Source organism: Anser anser (genome assembly GCF_964211835.1).
Source record: "Anser anser genome assembly, chromosome: 2".
Classification (NCBI taxonomy): domain Eukaryota; kingdom Metazoa; phylum Chordata; class Aves; order Anseriformes; family Anatidae; genus Anser; species Anser anser.
In genome coordinates this window covers 23853027-23865935 of record NC_139721.1, presented here as the reverse complement: position 1 = coordinate 23865935, position 12909 = coordinate 23853027, and the positions used below count along the sequence as shown (strand labels likewise).

Genomic DNA, 12909 nt, shown 5'->3' with positions numbered 1-12909 from the left:
TCACTGTAAGTATAGCCATGCATATAAAACACCAGACAAATTGTCTCCTCCTCCATAAGCAAACTGATACTAAGAAGCTGTTTTCTTTTTATTTATACATTTTAGATTCCGCCTCTATACCTAACGCCGAGGATACTTTATCCGATGTAGACATCTGTTGCAATTACGCAGGCTGTCAAATACCACGCTTGTGTGGTTCCTTCTGCTAACAAGCAGAGGCAATGTTAAAGTTTCAGCTCTATTTCACCTCCCGTCTTTTCTTCTCCTGCGCATCCCTTTTCCTCTCTGTCACATTATAATCTCAGCCATAACCATCGGTTCGGTTTCCATCGGCCTAAGAGCCCGGCTGCTGCAGCTATCCGTCTTCCAGCACCGCTATTCATAAGGGACGGGCAGCTGAATGCGCTTCTCTTACACCGAGACTTCCTAGCATTAGCTGGTCTCCAGTTTTGCTTCCCTTTTGTTCTCCCCTTCCTGGATGTGTTTCTAGCCATGCTCTGGCTCCGAGTGGGTGTTGCTGGGCAGCTGCGAGCCCCGGTGCCAAGCCGTGGGGGCTGCACTGCCTGCGGGCAGCCAGCAGCGGCAGCCGGGGCTCGGGGGTGGCTTTTCCTAAAGCCCCCCCGGCTCCTCTCCACTGGAGCTGCTGTGGCAACTCGGAAAGCCCTCAGCCACCTGATGCAGCACCTCCTTGGGAGCGAGAGGCTTTAACATTGATCAAAACGCCATTTTGCTTTGATTTATTCTGGGCTGTACAGGGGTACTTCCTTTTAAGTTTCTTTGCTAATGAGGCCCAGTGCAAGTAGCCTAAAGCTTGCATTAGAAGGAGTCTCTTTACGTTAGGTGGAGTCTCTCACTTTTGTTTTATTTGTGGAAATATAAATTCAGAACTTGACATCCTGGTTCCTCTTCTTTCTGACTTTAAAAGTGAATTGTAGCTCATGTTTCCAGGCTGCATTTCCTTTTTTTTTTTTTCCTTTGAGCATTACAATTCATCAAAACTTCAGAAATTAAAAACAAAATTGTCCTCTTGTCAATAACTGATCTGCATATCAAGAGAATCGCATATTGCATATCCATGACTTTGGCTACATGTTGCTTATTTTCCCTTGGATTTGTGTATTGAAATGATTATGGAGTGTGGTCTTAAGTGACAGACGCTGTTTTTAAGCAACTTAACAATACAGGAAATTTTTGTTAGGGAAGAATTATCCAGATTTTAAAATATTAAAACTATAGGTCTTAATTAATTTTAATAGAGATTATGACAATATGCTTAGTATAGTTTGTTCAAGTAAGCGAACGAGATGTGAAAAGGAATCTGTTGGGGGACAGATCTCTAAGAAAACTGTTACTCTGATGGATGGAAATAATATAGCAATTATTTTTATATTTTTATATATGTGTATCACACAGCTCTGAGTCTTGGCGCGAAAACGTAGTGCTGTGAACTTTCAGATCCCTGCCCATCCCTAACTTTCTTCAGGTTCAGGAAGCTCGACTCTGATGCACAGCTTGTCTGAGAAAAGATAGAGCAAAGTGTCCCTCCTCCTGGCATGTCCTCTGGCCCTGGGATTGCTGGTGGCTGTAGCAGAAGGGCTTCGCTAAGGAGCTGGAACAGGAGCAGGACTGCTGACATGTGCATCTCATTTCCTCCTGCCTCTTCCGATGGCCCGGCGCTGGGTTCAGCTGTGTGGGTGGGACGTGGAGGAGCTGTAACCCAACCCCGCCGGTGGAAAAGATGCTTTGCAGAGCTTTCTTCCTCTCTCAAGTCAAGCGAGTTGTATGTTTTTGCTTTAAAAGCAAACAAACGATAAAGCTTAGGCTCCGTGTAGCTGGAAATGGAAACGTGGTCTCCTGGCCTGGCTCCTGTGAAGCGATTTCTCACGTGCATCAGATGTGCAGAGTAGCCACTCTGTGTGGGTGGAAATGCTGAAAAAACCCTCTGTGCGCCTGCAGTATCCGTGCTTAGTTTTGGGAGGGGGTGAGGGGCATGTGTGGAGGAGACAGGGACCATGTGGAACCACAGACGTTAATTTGGGGTGAGTGGTCAGAAGGCAAGAAGAGAAACTGTCCTGACAGCGCATGCTTTCTGCTGCAAGTTACAAGGCTTTTTGTTTCCTTGAGTTGTTGCCGTCACACTGAATTTGCTCTTTGGAGAGAATCTGTGGGCAGGAGCGGGGGCAGATGGTGGTGGTGTTGCCTGAGAGACTCCCTGTTTGCATACAGGGACCCAGGACAGTGCTACCTGCTGCCGCTGTTGCCAGCCTCAGCTTCTGCTGGCTACCTGCCCCCCAGATTTGCAGAGGGATTACGACAGCAAAACACGTGGAGGGTCTGCAGGGGTGACCTCTGCACCTTCTGCTGTCCCCAGGAGGTGCAGAGAGGGCAGCAGGAGGCGAGGGTGATGCGTTGCTCTTGGGACGGTCTCATCCCGTTGTCCATGCAAGGTAGGACGTAGGGGATGAGACGCAACTGGGGCCTTCCGGTTGGGGCGTGCTGTTGAGCACTGAGGCAACTTTCCATTTCTTTTTCATGCTTGGGAGATGTTGAGCCTTCACTACCCCCAACTCTTTTGGAATCAGATGTATTTATGGTTGAGTTTTTTAATTCATATTGCGGCTTTAAAACTGTGCTGGAGTTGGGCTGGGGCTGAGGCGCGCTCTCTCATGGCTGCAGGTCAGGCCCGAAGAGTTCTTCCAGCATGGCAGTTCAGCCTGGAGTGAGAGGAATTAGGAAGGCTCGTGGAAAAAAATTCCAGAAAAAAATATTACAAAACCTGTAATAGTTTGTTTAAAATAAACAGAGCCTAAGCTCTCCGTAGGAGGTGACTTCATTTATCTTTCTTCTGGGGCATTATGCAATTTTTCTCATGGAACTTTTGTTGATTTGTTGAATGCAGAGGAAGCTTCTGATTTTTTTTTTATTTATTTATTCTGTTTTTAATCCTAAAATGAACCCGGCACTGACGTATAAGAAACAGTAATTCCACCAGGCATGGCAGCTATTTGAAGCTTATCTAGTGGTGGGAAACTCAGCTCTGCAGAGGAAAAATGTGTGTCCTAGTTACTCACCCCCTTCGTACGGCCATACGTGGTCCTAAAGTCCAAACAAAGTTTGGTGCCCATTTTCCTGAACTCCTGTGGTGGAACTGGAGCTTTCTGTAAACACTGCAGTTCTCCAGAGGACACCAAAGAGAAATGGGAACAGACTTACTTTTGATGTTTTTGTGTCATAGCCCATAATACTAACGCTCATCTCCCTCCTACACCCCTTTCTAAATATAGCAGCCGGGGAGAAGTCAACAACCGCCGGGCTAAATACTACTGAAAGAATGTAAAACAGCCCAAAGTTCAGTTTTCCTCATTCATCCCTGTAATTTCCAATACCGCAGAACTAACCGAGGAGCCTCTTGTCACAGAAGGAGCAGTGCAACATGCGCGTCCTTCGGGACCAGCCCACGGTGCCGGCTGAGTTAATGCTGACCGGGGAAGAAAAGCTTCTTGTGAAGGAAGAGCTCTTGGGGCCGAGGCTCAGGCTGCTGATGGCACGGTTTAACTTCTGTCCAGGCTGAAAAGCTGGAAGGGAGGGCTGTGCTCGGACCTGGTGCCTCACTTCTGGGCTGTGATATTCATGCTGTCGATGCAAGGCCTGAGGAGCAATTCTAGAAAATCTTTATCATCTGAGCTCCATCTCGGAGGAAAACCTTCCCTGAGGATCACGATCAGTTTAAGTTATTGACTATAACTAAAGCAGCGGCCAGAAACCTTGCTTTAAAGCATCGGCTTTTACCTTGCTTTGCATATGCTCGGTTATTTTCCTGAAGAAAATTAGTTTTCATCGGTTTACTTGTAACTAAACATAAACTTTATAATCAAATTTGTCCTTTTTGCTCTGCAGGAGCACACACTATTTACATATTTATATTACTACAAAACTTACCTTACACTCTTTAATTCTAGTTTTGCCTTTCTGTTATGCTAAAAATGGTAAATAAATATTTATTTACCAGCTGACTCAATTTATAGCTGTTATTTGCCTTATTGACTGAGGGATTCAACCACAGTGTCTTTTAAGCCTTTGAAACCAGTAGGTCTCAATCTTTCATTTTCTATAGGTTGGAAGAGTACCAGCTTTCCTGATTTTTTTTTATTTTAGCTTCTAAGTGATTTTATCAAAAAAGGACTGAAAATGAAGAAAAAAAAAAAGAGAGATTTTTATTCCTTCAGAAGAGCTGTCAGAGAGTCTAAAGTTTTCTTTTATCCTCTCAAACTGGTTAGCGATGCTCAGCCATGTGATTTCTCCCAATTCATAGTTTGATTTTTGTAACAGCCTTGGCAGTAGAAATCATCATTTTTCTCTGCCAGTCTTTTTATAATGCATTCAACCACTAAAAGCTCAGTGGAATTTTACTTCAGCCTTTCCTGATATGACTTTTAATGTTGATTCTGAAACTCCATAGACTTGTTCAGGTCTGGTTCTTCTGGATTCCAAGAAATACCATACCTGGTCTTAAAAAAAGCAATATATTCCATACACAAGCTCTTAGGATCTTTGCAACATGTGTATCAAACCTTTCAAACTGAGGTCAGACAGACGTTTACAAATTTGAGTAAGAACCATGCCATCTTGTAAATATTTACTGTGGGGGTTCAGAAGAGGTGAACAAACTTTTCCATTGTACCCTGCAGATGGATGCCACATAAATATTTATTTATTTTTTAATTGTAACACATTGACTCTCTTGCAGAATCACAGTTTTTCTGCATTTAAGTGATTAATGATATACCAGCCCTTCTTGACTTGAGTGGCCAGTTTGGTTTATCTTGTAGATAAACCTAGAACAAGGTATTGGTAAAGTATGCAGCGTTGTACGGAGCTGGGAGTTTTATCTGTTTGCATTCAAAACCCACCAAAACCAACGAAACCAAAATCCTCTCACTTTTAGGTATTTTTAGGTGGTAACAACCTATTTTGGCACTCAGGTTCTGTCCATCTGTCTCATATCTGCCACTCCAGGAACTCTCTCTCTCCCAGTCCAGTTGACCAAAGCACCATTACCTAGGGAAGTCAAACTCCTGTTCAGCCTTCCATCTGCCTCCAGTAGATGGATATTTTCTTGGCTCACCCTTCGTGAAGACAGTCTGTACCATGTTCAACACAGTTCAACGCAGTCCCGAGCCCAGGGAGTAACTGTGTTTTCATGTAGGACATTGGGGTTGCAATGAACGTCCTTTGAACTTGGAACTCACTGTTGCAATTAAGGTGTCATGAAAAAAATATTGCTTTGGTACGTGGCAAGACAGAGAACACCATTTACTCTAAGTCCATATAACCAAGAAGAAAATATGTATTTTATTTGCATTTTTAGAAGAATCAATGGATTTAAAGACATTGAGGACAGTTATATGTTGAATAAGTTGAACCTGGACTTTATAATCATGAAAATATTGAGATGAACAAAGGTCCATAGCTTTAGTGGAGAGAGCTCCTGAGAAAAATTGCTCATAATTGAATTCCTTCATAAGGAAAGTTATTTATAGCAGTATTATTTAATGTATATTTAATGCAAATATATGGTAATTGGTGTTAGATATCCATATGCCTTTTTTTTTGTAAACGCAGGAATGAAGGAGGACTCATGTATTACTGGCCCAACTACTACCTGAAGACTGGAGATCCACAGGAGTGAACAGAGCAGGCTCCTTGAATCTGTGGTTTTACACTAGGTGCCCTTGCCCTGCATCAGTGGCAGCACAAGTCACCCAGGTAATAAGGAGATTCAAATGGGAGCAGATTCTATCAGCGCTTAACAAAACCTTTCTGTAGTATGGCAAATGTATTGCCACTGTAAATAGTTTTCTAGTAATCTACAGGAGAACTCGCATTGCCAGGCCGTATCTTACTAGCTGGTTTTGCTGCCAGAACTTTTGTCAGGTCATGAGTTACTGATATTTTTATGTCCCTGGAGCATGTGCGCTCATCAGTGCTTCTTCGAGGTGCTGCATGCCCCCACTGCAAGAGGCTGTAACAGCAGAAGGCTGCTGCACACGGGGAAAGAACCCAAGGCTTGCAGCTGACAACTTCGGTATGTCCTTGGAGAATGCACACAGTGGCATGTTGCTGTTAGCTATATGTTGCCTTGTGTTGTTCAACTTCTGACGATAAACCTGTATAGCACATGCTCAGCTGAGATGTCTCCCAGGCAAGCATGCCCTACCAACCCACTGCCTTCAGGTGTTCTGCTCTCTGCTGATCATCCCAATATAGGAAAAAAAGTCTCCAACACAGCAGCAGAAAAGCTAGAAAAATGAAGAACTGTGTAGAAAGATAGATGCCAGAAGGTGCTTGCTGTTTTTTTTTCTCTTTTTTTCTTTTTTCTTTTTTAATAGTGTCCCTACATTTTTCTCCATTATATGCACAATTAGGCTATATTAATTTGCTGCCATGCTACATGTATAGAAAGACATACAAGCCAGGGTTAAACTTGAACACTTTTTCCTAGGCAGAACTGAAAAACAGCACTTTTTGGGAACTTAAGAATATTTCTTTTCAGCTCCTTTAACTGAAAAAAAAAAGGAAAGAAAAGGTGAAGTTTGCATTAATTAGTAGTCCATGGTTATCTGCCTACAGTGGAAAGAAAAAAAAAAAAAAAACTTTAAATGAACAAAACGTCTTCTGGTAGTACTGAAATACGATGTGGACCTAGAAGAGACTTTTGGGAGAGTGTCAAAAAATGGAAAATACTTCAACAAAGTAAACAAATGTCATAAAATGAAAGTAGAGAGCACGCTTATAAACACGGGGAGCTGGTATATTGGTAATTCCTTCAGGCTGATACAGTGTGCTCCCACTTCAAACACCTTTTGTGTTTGTACCTGCACTGGCAGCTTTTCAAAGGAATCTCATACTTTCCTCTCTTCCCACCCCCCCACTTTACATAATAATTAGTATGTGAATATGCTTGTGATTTCTTCATATTATTTTAATATAGTCACAATGTAGAGACTTCAGTGAAGTTTGGAATGCCACGGAAGCAGCCCTTGCTCCAGAAAATATGCAGCCTAAACAGACTGGAAAAACAAAGCACCGAGAAGTAACATCACACCGATCCCATGTGGGGAGAAGCATAATACCAAGCAACTGTCATTTCAGAAGAGATTCAAGATATTTTCAGCCAGTTTCCTGTGCCTAACAGCAGACTGCACCAGTTGCTTCATATACTGTGTAGTAAAAGGTGAAAAAATCCAGCAGTAAGAAGCGTCATCCTTCCTCACATTTGGTTTCATTCCCCTTTCTAGGAGTTAGATACTGGCTTATTCCCTGAAGCACTAAGTTACAATCAGATAATTCTGATTATTTTTGACATTCTTATATATCCAATCCCTTTCTTGAATATTAAGTAAGTTCTTTATTCTGACACTGTTCCTACCAGTGTCATCATAGCAGCCCTGTAAAGATACATCCATATGGGTGACTTCAAGCACTTGAATTGTCTAAATCAGTTCAAATCTATGCAAGATGGATCACATGGGTGATTTGGAGATTTCAGGAGAGGGTTGGGGGCTACGGTTTTGCCCAGTGTAGCTTATAAAGTCTGGGAAAATTAATGCAGGTCTCCTCAGCTCCAGCCTCTCCCTGATTTGCAATTACAATCCCTAGGAGGGAAGAACAGTAATCTGAAAGTCCTAAAGCTGCTAAGTGAAGGAAAACAAAATTATGCATTTAGTGAATAATGCAAAATATGAGAAAATAATGTAAGAGATGGGTGTGATGAAAATACCTTTCCTGAGGCTAAGTGGGTATTGATGTGTTTCAAACCCATAAACAGATTTGTGCATGTTCCTGGCTGAAGAGGAGTGGGGTGGAGCTCTAGGTTGTGTTATTACCTCTCTTTACATGCTCTTATTTTTTGCTTCACAAGCAAAGACAGCAGCAGACATGAGCAGTGTGTTTTTTTTTCCTTCTGATCCGGGATCAGTGACAGCCATGGCAAGATTTCTCCATCCATCTGACTATTTGATGACAGGGAAAAAAGATGGCTCATTATCATCACTCATTCTTCTAAATCCTTGGCTGGAGAAGCATTAATAAAGGAAGCTAATTCAGGAAAAAATAATTGGAAGCCAGGTTTGGGAAGTAATGTAATTGAAAAGGGGGAAAATGGAGAGAGAAGGAATCACTCTCAGGAGTCAACCCAGATTCTAAATTCAAATACAAGTGCATTTTTATGTGAGCTCCTTCACGCAGATCTGTCCTATGTTCCATCTCTCATTGGAAGCAAAAAGGAAATTCATACATTGGTAGTTAAGTTTCAGAAGTTGTGGTGGCAACTCCCAGTCTCTGAGGATAGGTGGTATATTTTCTTGCAGGACTTAGAGCAACTCATTTATAACTCCTCGTTCACTGTGTATAATCTCTTTACAAAGTCCCTGACTCTGATGCTTACAGCCTGTAAGGCAGGGTATGTAAAGAATATACATAACCCACAGGGAGAAGACAGAAGGACAGGCAGATCTGTAATAACAATTTATATGTGTAACAGTTTCATTTAAACAGTTATTTTGCCACCCTCAGTGGAGCAGGGCTCTCAAGGACTGTGGCAGTTTGAGTGGAACATATTACTGCATCCCACTGGAGTGCTCTGTTATCTATGGAGAAGAGGACACAGCCAGTGCAGCAAAAAACGTGTTATCTAGATTGTCCACTGAAAAACACAAGTGAAGAAATACAAGTGCCTCACCTCAAATAAATGGGTGGAAGAGCCAGGCTAGCAGGGACAGCCATTTCTTACAATAATGTCTCTTCCAAATCCCCCAGCAAGGTACACACTGGTGAAACTTACTAGTATTACAGCCTTTTCAGTTAGGGAGAAAGTTCATGAATACTAGAACACTGCTGAACATTAGAGGGAAATTCTTCACCGTCTTCCTGCTAAAGCAGCTTTTTGGAAACATACCAAGGGCTTTGATCCCCAAAACACTTACCTGTAAGCACTTGGGTAGTCCCATTGACTTAAATGGAACTAATCAAGTGCTTAAATTCAAGTGTTTGCAGATTAAGACTTATGTTTGAATTTTAAGATCTTATCTACAGAAGAAATTGCACCCATTTACTTAAGTGTTTTCATAAACACACCTTTATTTAAATGAGTGCAATGTTACTCGTGGATGAGGCCCTAACGTGAAGAGTGGTGGCCCTACATCAGTTCGCAGCAGCGTGAAGACAAGTGACAGCTCTCAGTGCTGGAAGCCATCAGCAGGCGATGTGATGCTGTTATGCTCTGAAATACCCACCGAGAAGGCGATTGCCACTGTGCAGGAGGTGTGAAAGCCTCCCTGTGCCTTGTCCCTTTGCCACACGCCCTCACACAACAGACACAACGAGCCATCCTACAGCCATCCTGAAGATGGTGAGGGGCCTGGAGCACAAGTCCTGTGAGGAGCGGCTGAGGGAACTGGGGTTGTTCAGTCTGGGGAAGAGAAGACTCAGTGGAGACCTTATTGCTCTCTACAACTACCTGAAAGGAAGGTGTGGGGAGCTGGGGGTCGGCCTCTTCTCACAGGTAACTAGGGATAGGGAATGGCCTCAAGTTGTGCTAAGGAAGGTTCAGGCTGGAAATGAGGAGACATTTTTTCTCAGAAAGAGCAGTCAGGCTCTGGGACGGGTTGCCCAGGGAGGTGGTGGCATCACCGTCCCTGGGGGTGTTCAAGGAAAGGTTGGACGTGGTGCTTGGGGACACGGTTCAGTGGGTGACATTGGTGGTAGGGGGATGGTTGGACCAGGTGATCTTGGAGGGCTTTTCCTACCCTACTGATTCTATGATCCAGAACCGCAGACCCGCATAGCAGGGTAACTACCGCGGTGGGCTCAGCAGGAAACTTCTGAAACTGCAGGGACAAGAAATTTCGGCACCCGGCCGGGTTCCTCTCCGAGGCCCTGCCTGACCCCGTCTCCGTCCCCCGCCCCGCGGCCGCTCCTCCTCCTCCGCCCCCTGCGGCCCCAGCCGGCCCGACGGAGGCGGGGGCCGTGCTAGCGCCGCGGCAGCCCGGTGTGCTCGGGGAAGGTGCGTGTTCGCTCCCCTCCTTCTCCTCCTCTTTCTCCTCCTCCTCCTCCTCCTCGCAGGGAGCCGGGCGGGGCGGGGGTTCGGGGGACATCCTGCGGGGAAGCTTGCCCGGGCGCCCTCGCCGCTCTGCGGGGACCGCTCCTGTCGCTGAAGATGGGGGGGGGCGGAGGCCGCCATCTTGTCCCGGAGCCGGCTCCCCCCCCGACATGGCGCCCTTGGGTGCTGCCATGCCCTGCCCTGCCGTGCCCGGCCGGGGGGCGGTGGGGTCGGAGGGGGCAGCCGTCAGCCCTGCTTCCCCCCACACAGCCAGAAACACGTTCCTCCCGCCTCATTCCTCTCATAGGAATTAAAAAAAATATATGTAGACGTCAAGATACAGCTGGCACTACGCACGTGGGACGCGTGGTCAGCGCCCCTGCAAAGAGCCGGGCACGGTGCTGCCCCCACAGCAGTGGCACTGGAAACGAGGGCGTAAATTAGATGTTATGTTTCATGGCACATCATAGCGGAGAAGTGCAAGCGTGCAAAGTGGTTTCGTGCTTCTGAGCAGGAAGCTTCAGTAACCAGTGCCGTTTAGGTTTGTTTTGACAGGAATTTATTCTTCAAAGCCTACCTTTTCCAAGTTGATGCGAAAAAGTATAGAAGGAGAGAGGCAGTTTTACATAAGTATATACAATTTTATGTACGTATATACATATTTTATAGGACTACTCCATATATGAAAGAAAAGATATAAAAACCTGTAAATTCTGCAAACTAAATCAGATTTTTCTAAGGAACTATTAGATACAGAGCAGCATTTGAATCTCATGGCTGTGTCTGACAAGCTGCAAGTCTACTTCGAGTACTACAGAAGTGAAAGTTCAAAATACAAGCACTGGATTTGTATTGGGTTGTTGATTACCAGCTTTTGCCTTCAAGCATTTTTGGGGTCCTGACTTTTCCAGGTGCTGAATGAGCACCCAAAAGGCCTGTTCGTCCAGCACCTGGAATCCCGATTTTGCGTTTTTTTAGGCCTCAGTTTTAAAAAATCTGTCTGTCTGGTTTTCATTCAGTTCAAAATTAGATTAATTTTTACTGTTTCTGGAAACTGTTCCACATCTGCTCTCCTTTTTATATCAAAACGCTGCGAGAGTGTATTAATCTGTCGATGAAAGGGGCGTGCGTGGGTGTTTTCTCTTATAAAGCAATCTTTGGTAGGACTGTAGAACAGATTCCCTGTGAGGGAATTGGAAGGACTGCTTACATCTACGTCTTTATCTAGAATGTATCTTTCTCTTTTAGCTTGAGACATTTGTAAGATTTAAGGTATGATGACAAAGGTTGGCCTTGATTTTGCTTCAGTTATTTGTCTGCAAGGACGAAGCCATTCTCATGCTTATCTACTATCACTCCTTAAAAACAGATCTTCTAGTCTTGACTGGTGTTTTTTTCTGTTAGATTATTATTTTAAATAAAATCTACAATGCTTCTGTCCCCAAGGAAACCCAGCAACACCTACTGTATCTGTCAGAGTTTGTAAGTCTCTTGTTTTCTTGTAAATTTTTACACTCGTTTCTTCAGACATACCCGCTCTGTCTTAATAGAACATATGAGTTGTGCCTTGCTGTCGGTGTTGCTTTACCCAAACTGCAGTCTTTTTGATGTAGTTTGTAGAGAGAAACTTGGATCAGAGCTGCTGCAGCTTTACAGATTCATACTAAGCCTTTGTCTTACCTGATCTTGTTTCTTGGTGTTTAAAATGTATGTAATTCTTCTGAACAGCAGAACAATAAGATACTAAATCAGATAAGAGCAGATTGCAAATCTGGGCTGAGGAAGAACAACCTGGCATTGACCCCTGTTGGGAGACATCTGTCAGTAAAAGCTCATATAAATTCTTATTTGGTTTTATAACATGGTTTTGCAAATGCCTGCGTGTCTTTAACACCAAAACGGGAAAGGAAACAACTTAGTCTCTCATTGTTGATATAATTGCACAAACTCATAATGCTCATAGGATTTATTTTTCTGTTCCTGCTATAGCATATAAACTTTCTTGTTTTAAGCTTGAAAACTTTGTCATGTCATTTCTTCCTGCCTTTCCAGTTGTGGGAGGATGAAGATGAAGGATGGCAGTACATCTAAGAGATAGCAGCTGCAGGGGTGAAATATTTTGCTTAAAAAAGTACTTTGTGCGTAGAAATGTACAAAACGATTACAATCTTGAAGCTCTACAGTTCTTTCTGTTCTGTCTCGACAGGAAATATTATCTGTCAAAAACTGCATTGCAGCAATCTTTCACGTTTTTGTTACCAAATGTCTACAGTAATCTCAAAGTACTGAAATAAATGTAAGCTCTTTCTTCATTTGACCCCCAGTCACTTACATTTTTCACTCTGATGGCAATAGTGAATTTTTAGCTCTGATTTGTAATCTCCTAAATGCCGATTTCTTGATTAAGTCAGAATTTCAGACAGAATCTGTGGAGAATGTTCCACTCCTTTTTGTTTCGGTTTTACAATAGAAGACAAAACTGTATGTCAGCTTGAGAAAAATGTTAATCTTGTTAGCCTCTAGTTTTAAAAATGATGCTTTGGGTACCTTGATTTTACAAGAGGCATAATTTCTTTTTGAGACAGAGAGAATGGACCCGTGTTTTTATTATTGTGGTGGTTTTTGTTTTTAACAGAGAGCATTGAGACGTTTGGATTTCTTAATTCTCATTTGGATTTCTTATTTCTGTACGGGTATTAAGAATAGCAATGTTTTCTCAGAGTCTTTTAAATCTAATTAACATAGATCTGTTTGAAGAATTTTCTCCACAGTGGGTGTAAGAGAAAAAAGTGAAAAATCCTTTTGGTACT

The 12909-nt window shown here is 43.3% G+C and overlaps 1 protein-coding gene across 4 annotated transcripts in view; it reads left to right on the top strand.

The window, feature by feature from the left end:
* The first annotated feature begins 9651 nt into the window (after positions 1-9651).
* The window catches only part of CPQ (carboxypeptidase Q), a 256599-nt gene continuing 253341 nt past the window's right edge, over positions 9652-12909 (top strand). For 3 of the 4 annotated variants that reach the window (XR_014579383.1, XR_014579384.1, XM_083823350.1), the window contains exon 1: positions 9652-10063. The gene's annotated coding sequence lies outside the window, so the exon portion shown is untranslated. The remainder of the gene's footprint in view (positions 10064-12909) is intronic. The other variant, XM_083823351.1, reaches the window with a different exon arrangement.